The following is an 11,697-nucleotide window of genomic DNA, read 5'->3' on the forward strand; positions in this document are numbered from 1 at the left end:
AAGAGAAGCCACCACAGTGAGAAGCCCGGGCACCGCAATGAAGAGTAGCCCCCGCTCGCCGCAACTAGAGAAGACCCAATGCAGCGAAAAATAAATAAATAAAATAAAATAAATTTTAAAACTTAAAACAAACAAAAAAAGAAGACTACTGCTCTTCAGGTAACTGAGAAGGAACTCAGTCAAATTGTGGTACCAAATTCAAGGGTTCACAGAGGAGGATCCCCAAAGCTATGATTTTTAAAAACACTCAACTCTGGTCATAAATTTTTCAATATTGGTGAAAACTTCCTAGAAAATAGTAAGCTAGGGAGAGTTCCCCTGTGCTTCAGTGGTTAGGACTCTGCGCTTTCACTGCTGTGGCCCACACAGTGCAGCCAAAATAGAAGTTTAAAAAATTGTTTTAATAAAAAGTTTAAAAAAAGGAAATAGTAAATGAGAGGAGAAGTATCTCCAGTGATCTCCAAGACTGACACAGAATTCCAAAAACATAAATTTTAATGCAAAACAGATATTAGCTACACATCGTTTTTTTGTTTTTTGTTTTTTTAATTCACGGTCTTTTATTTATTTTATGTATTTATTTATGACTGTGTTGAGTCTTCGTTTCTGTGCGAGGGCTTTCTCCAGTTGCGGCAAGCGGGGGCCACTCTTCATCGCGGTGCGCGGGCCTCTCATTATCGCGGCCTCTCTTGTTGCAGAGCACAGGCTCCAGACACGCAGGCTCAGTAATTGTGGCTCACGGGCCCAGTTGCTCCGCGGCATGTGGGATCCTCCCAGACCAGGGCTCGAACCCGTGTCCCCTGCATTGGCAGGCAGATTCTCAACCACTGCGCCACCAGGGAAGCCCTACACATCGTTTTTGAAAAGTATTATACAAACTCCGGCAGGGAGTTGGCTGAGTACCTCTCCTCCACCTGCCCGGTGGCGCCATCTGCCTCTCTCTGGAGCCCTTCACCCTCAATCTTCTTGATTCCCCCTCTACTCACCTCCAAAAGTAAGGATTCCAGGGGCTAGGACCCAGGTCTTCTCCTTGCTCTCTCTCCTGGGTGAACCCAGCCGTTCCCAGGGCTTCAAGCGCACAGGGCTTCTGCCTGCTAAGGACCCCACACCTATGCCCGCTGCGCAGATCTGGCATCTTCTGGCCCCTGCCTGCCCCCTTCCCATCCAGCCACAAGGGCCTTGCTGGGTGTCCATGCTACCTCTCAGGTCTCAGGACAGGCTGATTCCCCACCTGGAATGTTTGCTCCCCTCTTTCCTTCCAAGTCCTGCCCCTCCTTGAGGGGAGACACCACCTCCCACACTTGCCCCCAGCACTCTGTGCTGGAATCATCATCCACAACCCTGAGTTCCTCTACTCTGAACCTCCCAACATGCTGTTCCCACTGCAGGGAACACTCTTCCCCATGATCTTCCTCTACTCATTCTTCAGAAGCACATATGCTCTCCTCCAGGAAGACCTCCCTGATACCCACTACTCCCAGGCTGGGGCAGGCACGTACTCTGGGTTCCCACAGTCCCCTGTGCCTCCCCTTTCCAGGACCTGACCCCTCTGCCTGTGCTTCCCCCATCCCAGCCCAGACCACACTGGGCAGTCAATGTGACTGATCTGACTACCCCACTAGAGCCAAAGCTGTCTCTGTCACCACTGTGACCCCAGCATCGCCCAGCTGAGCTTGGCCATGGAGCTAGCTGGCATCAACTCTGGATGTAAGGAGCTGAGGCCAGGGTTTCCTGGGGCCTCCAGCACTAAGAACAGACAGAGGGGCCTTCTACATCCCCGCCCTCTGGATCTCCTCCAGCCACTTCTTATTCAGGAAGCTGGGGTATGTTGAAATAACACAGAATTAAATGCAGGTGGAATTTACTTTAGATTTGGAGACAAAGGGGGAATGTGACATTCCCAAAGTGACACCAGGAGCCAGTGACCTCCTGACCCTGGGCAGGGCCTTCTGTCAGTTGTCCAAGGGTGGGTCTCCTTTGGTAAAAAGATAGAAAATAATGGAACCAGTCCAGACCTGTTCGGGCAGCAGAACTGAGAACATGAGAAACCTTAGGTGTTCCCCCAGATTGAGGGCTAGGCCTGGGGGCTGAAATGGGCAGGTCCAGGGAGTGAGGAGTTGAAGGGATTCTTTCCATGCAGTCTTTGAGATTTTTCTTTTTTTCGTTTTTGGCTACGCCACTTGCGGGATCCTATTTCCCCAACCAGGGATCAAACCCGCGCCCTCCGCAGTGAAAGCACGGAATCCTAACCACTGGACCTCCAGGGAACCCCTAGTTTTTGAGATTTTTAATGAGCTCATAATCATCTACTACTTGTGTAACTGAATTTCTATGGAAAACGATAATGGAGACAATGGCACTGACTTTGGGCTGCTGTGAGATCAGAGCGCCACGTCTGACATGTTATGCACATCCAGAAAGACACAGCAGGGAGCTGTAGCACTCACACTGCCTGCCAGGATTTGCCATTAGTCATGCGATGTCTTTAATCCTCCCGGGAAGGTATACTAATATAACGTCCCCATTTTATAACTGTAATAGAGGGAGGGGAGGTTATTAGCTCGCCTGACCAAGGTCACACAGCTTCTCGAGGTCAGCGCAGGATTCGAACCCAGGTGGCCACACTTGGCAGGTGGAAGAGGAGGAGGAGGGAAGGGAGGGGGAAGTTTATCCTCCGTCCCTCTCAGGTTCTCGCTCCCTCCAGTCTAAGGTTTTCTCCCCCTCTCTGGTCATTTCCCTTCTCTACCCCTCAAGGCTGAAGTCCAGTGACCTGTGGGGCGGAGGGCGCCCCCAGGTGGAAGGTGTGTGTGAGCCACGGAGGGAGCTGGAGGGTTGGAGCGTGGGAGCGAATGGGGGTGAGGCCCTCCCGGGGTCCTACCAGGATATGGAAGGGTGGGCATCAGAGTGGGGCTCATTCCTTCATTTCTTAAACACTTTTTTTTTTTTTGGCCGCACTGAGCAGCATGCGGGATCTTAGTTCCCCAGCCAGGGATGGAACCCTTGCCCCCTTCAATGGAAGTGTGGAGTCTTAACCACTGGATTGACAGGGAAGTCCCACTCCTTCATTTCTTCATCACAGCCCAGAGCAACCACTCTGTAACAGGCAAGTTGCCGGGTAGGGTTGGAGCAAAACAGTCCTCCCGAACTGAGATAGGAGAGGGAAGAAACAACCCAAAGCAACAGATACTTATGTGACCCTGAGCATGTAACCTTGACTTTCTTCTGCCCCAATTTCTTCATCTGATGTAGATGGTATACCAGCTCTTCCCGCAAAGCATTAATAGGGGATAATAGGATTCAAGCCTTTTCTAGGAGGACCCCAAGAAGATTCTTTAACCAAGCCTGGGGTGGGAGGTGAGGGGTCTGGGCTAACTAGTGATCACTTTTTTTTTTTTTAATTATTTATTTATTTATTTATTTTTGGCTGTGTTGGGTCTTCGTTTCTGTGCGAGGGCTTTCTCTAGTTGCGGCAAGCGGGGGGCCACTCTTCATCGCGGTGCGCGGGTCCCTCACTATCGCGGCCTCTCTTGTTGCGGAGCACAGGCTCCAGACGCGCAAGCTCAGTAGTTGTGGCTCACGGGCCTAGTTGCTCCGCGGCATGTGGGATCTTCCCAGACCAGGGCTCGAACCCATGTCCCCTGCATTGGCAGGCAGATTCTCAACCACTGCGCCACCAAGGAAGCCCCTGGGCTAACTATTTACTGAGGTTTTAAAGCCCAAGGATTCAAGAGGTGAACCAAAAACCCAGCCCCTGCTCTTAGGGCTCACCAAAATGTTCTGTGCAGGCCAAGGAGCAGAGTAGCCCCATTATCACATTTGATGGTGACTATATCCCTGGGAGGTAGGTACAATTATGAGCCCGATTTACAGATAGGGAAAACTGAGAGGTTGAAATAACTTGCTAGAGTTACACAGAGAGCTGCGGCAGTGGCAAGGCAGAGACTTGAATTCAGATAATTCCTGTTCTCAAAAGTTTCCAAACTGGAGGCTCCAGCCCTTCAAAGCTCACACTTGGGCCTCCAGCCCATCTCCCCAAACTTTTCCTGTTCCTTTAGAATGCTAAACCATTCAGCATTCCACTCTACACCCTCCTACCCTACAATCTCCCACCCCCCAACCCCCCACCCAACCCCACCACCCCCATCCCCACCTCACTTCCACCAACTGGCTAAACCACATACTTTCATTAACGAAGGCAGTTCTTCCCCTAAGAGAATTCCAAAGTCAGCTGCTGAGACAGTACACTTCCATCCCACTTAACATCTGTGTCTTCCTGGCCAAGTGTTGCAGGGTGAGGAAGATGGACCCTGTCCCTGCCCTGGATGCCGTACAGCTCTGGGCTTGGGGCACAACCAGCATCAGAAATTATCAAAGATGGGCAATTTAAAGACCCTCTGGCTTCAAGCGGAAGGTGGATGGGAGTCTGCAGGCCTGGATGCCAGGAGCTCTAGGAGGAGACCAGGTTGGACCCAAAGGGAAGATAGGAGGGGACAGATTGAAACCAAATGTTGCAGGCAGAAGGAACCAGACCCCCATGACTCAGGCATTTGAAATGAGGAAATTCTTAACCAAGAGAAAGATACACTGCTTTCTGTAAGAGAAATGGAGACATTGTGTCAGAGCCATTCCATGAAATACCTCCCAGAAGTTGAAACAAATGAACCAGAGCTGCATGTACTGGATATGAATGATCCCGAAAACCAAGAAAAAAGGCCAGTTGCAAAAAGATATGTGTATGCTATGTGCTGCCCTGTGTATCAAGTTCTTAAACCTGCAAAAGAATACTTTCCCAAATATTGTGTTGGATGCACACATATGTAGTAAAAGAATAAAAAGATATGTCAGAATATTAACAGTAAGACAGTGGCTTCCCTGGGGAAGGGAGGGAGCGGGGTGGGGAGCGGGGGAAGGAATATGACATCTGAGAGGGGACACAGGAGACCCCAACTCAGTCCAGAATATTTTCTTTCTCTAAATAAATAAATGGTAAAAATGCTAAGATATAATAAAGATAAGTGTGCAGACACAACTAATCATGACAATTCCTCAAAACCTGTCCTGTCTCTGTATTTGAAATAATTATTTCTAAAACAGAAAGGGAGGGTAGGTGGAACCAGATCATAATCAGATACAGTTGTAGATGGAGGGGAGGGAGCAAGAATCTTCACAGGAAAGACCTGCAATTTAATTTTCCCCAGCCTATGGCTGCCTTCCTGATGTGAATTTATAGGGCCAGTGCCTTACTTTTTTTTAACTCCCCTCCCCCACTACAGTATGATACATAGAAGGTATCAGGAAAAGAAAGGATGGGGTGAGAGTGTTACTGAACCCAACTTGGGTTCACTCGCCCACCATGTAGCAAAGCCAATCTACTGATACCAGGTTGTAGTGAAGGAAAGTACAGCATTTATTGCAGGGTGCCAAGCAGGGAGAATGGGCAGCTCATGCTCAAAAGACCCAAACTCCCCAATGACTTTCAGGGAAGGTTTTTTAAAGGTAACATTTGGGGTGAGGTTGCAGTTTGTGGACTTTCTTCTGATTGGTTGATGGGGAGGTAACAGGATGATGTTTCAGGAATCTTAATCATCAACCTTGTGGTTCCAACCAGTCTGGGGTCTACTTGCTTGTGGTCCATGTAGTCACCATCCTCCACCTGGGTGGGGTGGAGGGTCTTAGTTTCTGCAGAACAGCTCAAAGATATGTATCAGATTGCTGTGTATATCAGTTGAGGAGGAACTAGGAACCTGTTTTATCAATGGAACCAATGAAACATTGTTTAAGCTATCATTACTTTTCTTATTCAACTGCTCCTCCTTTGCTTCTGCATTCCCTCACTTCCCTAATTAGTAACTGTTTAAGTCTGTTCTTTGGAACTCAGAGAAGGCCTAGGAGACAAAAGCCTCTTTCTACAAACAAGAAAACGGGGACACAAAAGGGTTTTTGTACCCAGGAAGGCCCCACAGGATCCTGCTCCCTCCTGCTGAGGGGAACAGGGCTGGGACAAGAAAGGGAATACAGTTTTGGATAGAGAGGTTAATCATAAACTCAGCAGGGGAATGTGGTTTTAGGGGGATTTGGTTTCAAGAGCATGGGATGAAGTGGTGAGTGAGAGGTTATATGAGGGGGTGGATGAGGGGATGGATGAGAGATGGGATAAGGGATGGGATGGGGGACAGCAGCAGAAGACCAAACAACATTGCTGCCTGTGGTCTGTGACATAGTCAAGTCCCTCATGTTACTCACAGCCAAGGATGCTCTTGGAATCTGGGGAAGCCCTAAGCCCAGGGTAGCAGGAAGGAAGCAAGTCTCATCTTAAACTTCCCCTTTGCCCAGTTCTGGGTGCTGGGTCGGGTAGCTTTGCAGGAGGGAAGGCAAAGAAACTAAGATAAGCAAAGCTGGGAAAAGAACATTACTGGGAAGGCATAGACCAGAGAGTAAATGGCCATGGCTCATCCCCACATAGCAAGTCAGGTTCTAGAACTGTAAGCCTTGGAGGATCTCAAGCAAAATAAACCCCCAGCAATTTTCAGAACCCACCCACCACTCAGCCTGCTGGAACCCTGGGGTTGGCAGCCCCCAGAGTGGTCTTAAAAAATCCATCATAGGACTTCCCTGGTGGCGCAGTGGATAAGAATCCGCTTGCCAATGCAGGGCACACTGGTTCGAGCCCTGGTCCGGGAAGATCCCACATGCAGCAGAGCAACTAAGCCTGTAGGCCACAACCATTGAGCCTGCGCTCCAAAGCCCATGTGCCACAACTACTGAGCCTGCATGCTGCGACTACTGAAGCCCACGTGCCTAGAGCCCATGCTCCGCAACAAGAGAAGCCACCACAAGGAGAAACCCATGCACCACAATGAAGAGTAGCCCCCACTCGCTGCAACTAGAGAAAGCCCGTGCACAGCAACGAAGACCCAATGCAGCCAAATAAATAAATAAATAAATAAAATTTTAAATCTTAAAAAAAAAAAAAAAATCCATCATAGGAGGCTAAATTTAAAGTCACCCAGGGGGGAATTCCCTGGCAGACCAGTGGTTAGGACTCCACATTTTCACTGCCAGGGCCCAGGTTTGATCCCTGATCTAGGAACTAAGATCCCGCAAGTCACACAGCATGGCCAAAATATTAATAAAATAAATAAATTAAAAGTCACCCAGGTTCTCACCCAGTCCAGATCAGAGGGGGTCTGATGGGAAGTAACTGGTGAGGGGTCAGCTGTCAGCCACAGAACAAGATGTATGAGCATCTCCCAGTCCAGGGGAGGAGAGGCCAGGATCCACCACAGATAACTCAGTTACTGCAAAATCTATGATAGGAATCTCTGAATCTTTGCTCTTTAGACTGAGAATTTGGGAACCTTGATTGCTCTTTAGATGAATTTGAGAGACTAGCAAACTGTATTCAAATCACTCATTCAACAAAATATTTATTGAGTACCTACTGTATGCCAGGCACTGGGGACACAACAGTAAACCAGACAGAAGTCCCTGCCATCATGGAGAGAATATTTTGGTGGGGAAAGGCAGAATGAAAATGTAAATCAATATATAAGATGCGTTCAAGGTAGTGATAAGAGGTTATGAAGAAAATTCTGTATGTATTTAACAAACACATTCAAAGCTGACTATGTGCCAGGCACTATTACTGTAAGTTCTTAGAAAATATTAATTCATTTAATATTTATTAAATACCTTATTTAATAAATTAAAGCAGGGTCTGGGATTGGGGAGGGAGTTAATTCAGCTTGTTTCATCTGGAAAAGTCTCTTCTGGAGGAGACCGGCCTTTAAGCTGAGAACAGAAAATGAGCCAATCTCAATCTCCAGGCCAAGCATTTCAGGCAGAGAGCTGGTGGAAAGGCCCTGAGGCCACCTTGGTGTTCAAAAAACTGAAAGAAGGCTAGCATGAGTGGACTATCATGAGCAGAGAATAGAGTGGGCCAAGATGATGTCAAACTCAGCAGCCAGTGGACAGATCCCCAAAAAGGGCCCTGTAGGCCACCATGAGGGATTTGAATTTTATTACCACGGTAGTGGGTAGTCTTGTCTTGGAATCTTTAGAGTCTTGGGAACTTTTACATTTTCTTATCTGTAGGATTTTGCAATCAAGTTCATCTTAAAACAGTAGACACTTAGACCTTTGCAATCTTGAAATTTCTATTCTAGGCCAAAACCCTTTCTCTCAAAACATGGCCAGAATGTTCTCTGCAGTCTCCTCGGGCCTTGATTCTAGCCTCTGACAACCCAGGGGTGTCTCCTGAAACCGGAGAGAGATGGGGGGAGGCTGGCCTACAGTTTGTTGCCATGAAGTGGGTGCCAGTTCTTAGTTTCTCCTTTGCCTTCTGGAGGGTCTTGGGAGGTCCCAAGTCCAACCTCTAACCTGTCTGTCCACTCAGCTCTTCTCCTGGGATAGCTAACAGGCGTCTCCAACTTCTTCGGGCCAAAAGAGAATTCCTGATTCCGATCCCTCCTGTAAAACCTGCTTCACCAGTTCTTCACCTCTGTTGGTCCCCATCTCCCTCCCACCTGCTGAGGACAAAAGCAATCTAGGATTAGGGAAAACATTTGTTTCACTAGAAAATACATCCTTCTGGGTTATCACATTCTGGTGTTGTTCATTGTCTTTGCAATGGTCTCTGTCCCTCTACTGCAATAGTCTCTTGTTTTGTTTTTTTCATAAATTTATTTATTTATTTTATTTTTGGCTGTGTTGGGTCTTCTTTGCTGCGCACAGGCTTTCTCTAGTTGTGGCGAGTGAGTGGGGGCTACTCTTCGTTGCGGTGCGCGGGCTTCTCATTGCAGTGGCTTCTCTTGTTGCAGAGCACCGGCTCTAGGCGCGCGGGCTTCAGTAGCTGTGGCTCACGGGCTCTAGAGCACAGGCTCAGTAGTTGTGGCCCACAGGCTTAGTTGCTCCGCGGCATGTGGGATCTTCCCGGACCAGGAATCGAACCACGACCCCTTCACTGGCAGGCAGATTCTAAACCACTGCGCCACCAGGGAAGCCCCTGAAATAGTCTTTTGTAATACAGTCTCTCCTTACCTCATACCAGAATTACTTGTATTCGACAGAAAAAAACCCGGGTTCCTTCCTTTGCCTTCAAACTCAATTTGTCAGCAAATCCTACTGGCTCTACCTCCAAATAAATCCCAAATGTATCCATTTCTTTCTCTCCCCACTGCTACCCACTCTGCTCCTAGCCATTGTCATCACTTGCCTGGACCTTGCTTGCACTAGGTTCCCAGCTTTTTCTTCCCCTGCTCCCCATTCCCCACAGTTCCTTCTTCAGAAGGCAGCCAGAAGGATCTTTTTGAATGCAAAGAGAGGGAAGTTTCCTGGAGGTCTAGTGGTTACGACTCTGCACTTTTCACTGCCAAGGGCCCAGGTTTGATGCCTGCTCAGGGGAACGAAGATCCCACAAGCAGCACGGCTGAAAAAAAAAAAAAAATGCAAAGAGAAAACTAATCTTTGGTGGGGGGCGGGGGCAGCATTGATCGGTACAGTGGTGGGAGTGGGGGAATTGATGGGAGAGGTCAGGAGGGAGGTGTCTGGGATGATGGTAACTCTCTGTATCCTTATAGGAGTTTGGGTCACACGGAGGATGTACCTATGTGTCGAAATTTGTGCATTTCATCATGTGTAAATTTACCTGGGAGGTGGCAAGGAATGACCTGTACACCAATATTAACTCTAGCAAATGATATGCATGCTGATGTGTTTAGGAGTGAAGGGTACTGGTGTCTGCAACTGTCTTTGTTTATTTTTAGGTTTTTTTTGGCTGCGCTGGGTCTTCGTTGCTGCGTGCGGGCTCTCTCTAGTTCCGGTGAGCGGGGGCTACTCTTCTTTGCAGTGCGCGGGCTTCTCATTGCGGTGGCTTCTCTTGTTGCAGAGCACGGGCTCTATGCTGGCAGGCTCAGTAGTTGTGGCGCGCGGGCCCAGCCACTCCGCAGCATGTGGGATCTTCCTGGATCAGGGCTCGAACCCGTGTCCCCTGCATTGGCAGGCAGATTCTTAACCACTGTCCCACCAGGAGAGCCCTGCAACTGTCTTTGAAACGCATCAAAAAAAAAAAAAAAGATGAATTGAGACAAGATGAATAGATACATAACAAAGCAAGGATAGTTAAAATGCTATTGGTGGAAGCTAGATGGTGAATATATAGGTGTCTTTTGTATGTTTTAAAGTTTTCCTAATAAAATGTTAAATGAGAATGCAAAGCAAAGCAAGTAACTTCCTGCTAGAAACCCTTCAACTGCTTCCCTTTGCACTAGAAATAAAATGCCAAATCTTTTCCACAACGTCCCTGCTGACCTCGATAGCATCATCGCCTACATTCAATCTTTGATGCAACGGATATTTATTGAGCATCTACTGTGTGTCAGGCACTGCTCTAGATGCTGGGGCTACAGCATGGATCTGACATTGTAACCATCTTCTGCCTCAACAAGCCCATTCCCCTGGCAGGCTTTTGCACTTCCTGAAATTATCTTAATTTACAAGTTCATTTGCATGGGGACAAGTGCTCTGAGAGGGCAAGGTCCTTCTCTCTATTACAACTAGACCTCAATAACAATTAATTGGAAGAATATTAGCTTTGCATTTATTTAATGCTTGTTATATATGCACCTGGCCCTGTTTTAAGTTATGTACACGTGTACCTATCTTTTTTTTTTTTTTTTTTTTGGCTGCACGGCTTGTGGGATCTTAATTCCCGGATCAGGGATTGAACCCGGGCCCTCGGCAGTTAGAGCCCGGAGTCCTAACAACTGGACAGCCAAGGAATTCCCACACGTAACTATTTAATTCTGAAATAGATCCCCATTCTTACAGAAGAATTAACAGAGTCACAGAGAAGCTAGGCTGTGAACTCAAGTGGTCTGGCTTCAGACATCACGTTTCTAACCACTATACTATACTGCTAAGTGAATGAATGATTTAGTCAATCATTCAGACCGGTCTGAATTCAAATCCCAACTGTGCCGCTTTGTTAGCTGTGTGGCCTAAGACTCTCTGAACCTCAGATCCTTTATTGTTTTTCTGTTTGTTAATTAATTAATTAATTGTTATTGAAGTATGGTTGATTTACAATGTCGTGTTAGTTTCGGGTACAGCACAGTGAGTCAGCTATACATACATATATATATTCTTTTTTAAAATTAATTAATTTATTTTTGGCTGTGTTGGGTTTTCGTTGCTGTGCGGGGGCTTTCCTTAGTTGCAGCGAGAGGGAGCTACTCTTCGTTGCGGTGCGTGGGCTTCTCATTGCGGTGGCTTCTCTTGCTGCGCAGCACGGGCTCTAGGCGCGCAGGCTTCAGCAGTTGTGGCACGCGGGCTCAGTAGTTGTGGCTCGTGGGCCCCAGAGCGCAGGCTGGCCCACGGGCTTTGTTGCTCCGTGGCATGTGGGATCTTCCCACACCAGGGCTCCAACCGTGCCCCCTGCATTGGCAGGCGGATTCTTAATCACTGCACCAGCAGGGAAGTCCCAGATATATATTCCTTTTCAGATTCTTTTCCATTACAGGTTATTACAAGCTATCGAGTATAGTTCCCTGGGCTGTACAGTAAGTCCTTGTGGGTTAGCTACTTTATGTATGGTTCAAGGTCACGTCCCTCCTCCTAGTTCGTGGTGAAGATGTAAGATGCTGGAGGAAATTGGCTTAAAGACCCCACACACGCACGCACACGCGAATGCACACCCGG

Source organism: Balaenoptera acutorostrata, chromosome 19 (genome assembly GCF_949987535.1).
Source record: "Balaenoptera acutorostrata chromosome 19, mBalAcu1.1, whole genome shotgun sequence".
NCBI classification, from domain to species: domain Eukaryota; kingdom Metazoa; phylum Chordata; class Mammalia; order Artiodactyla; family Balaenopteridae; genus Balaenoptera; species Balaenoptera acutorostrata.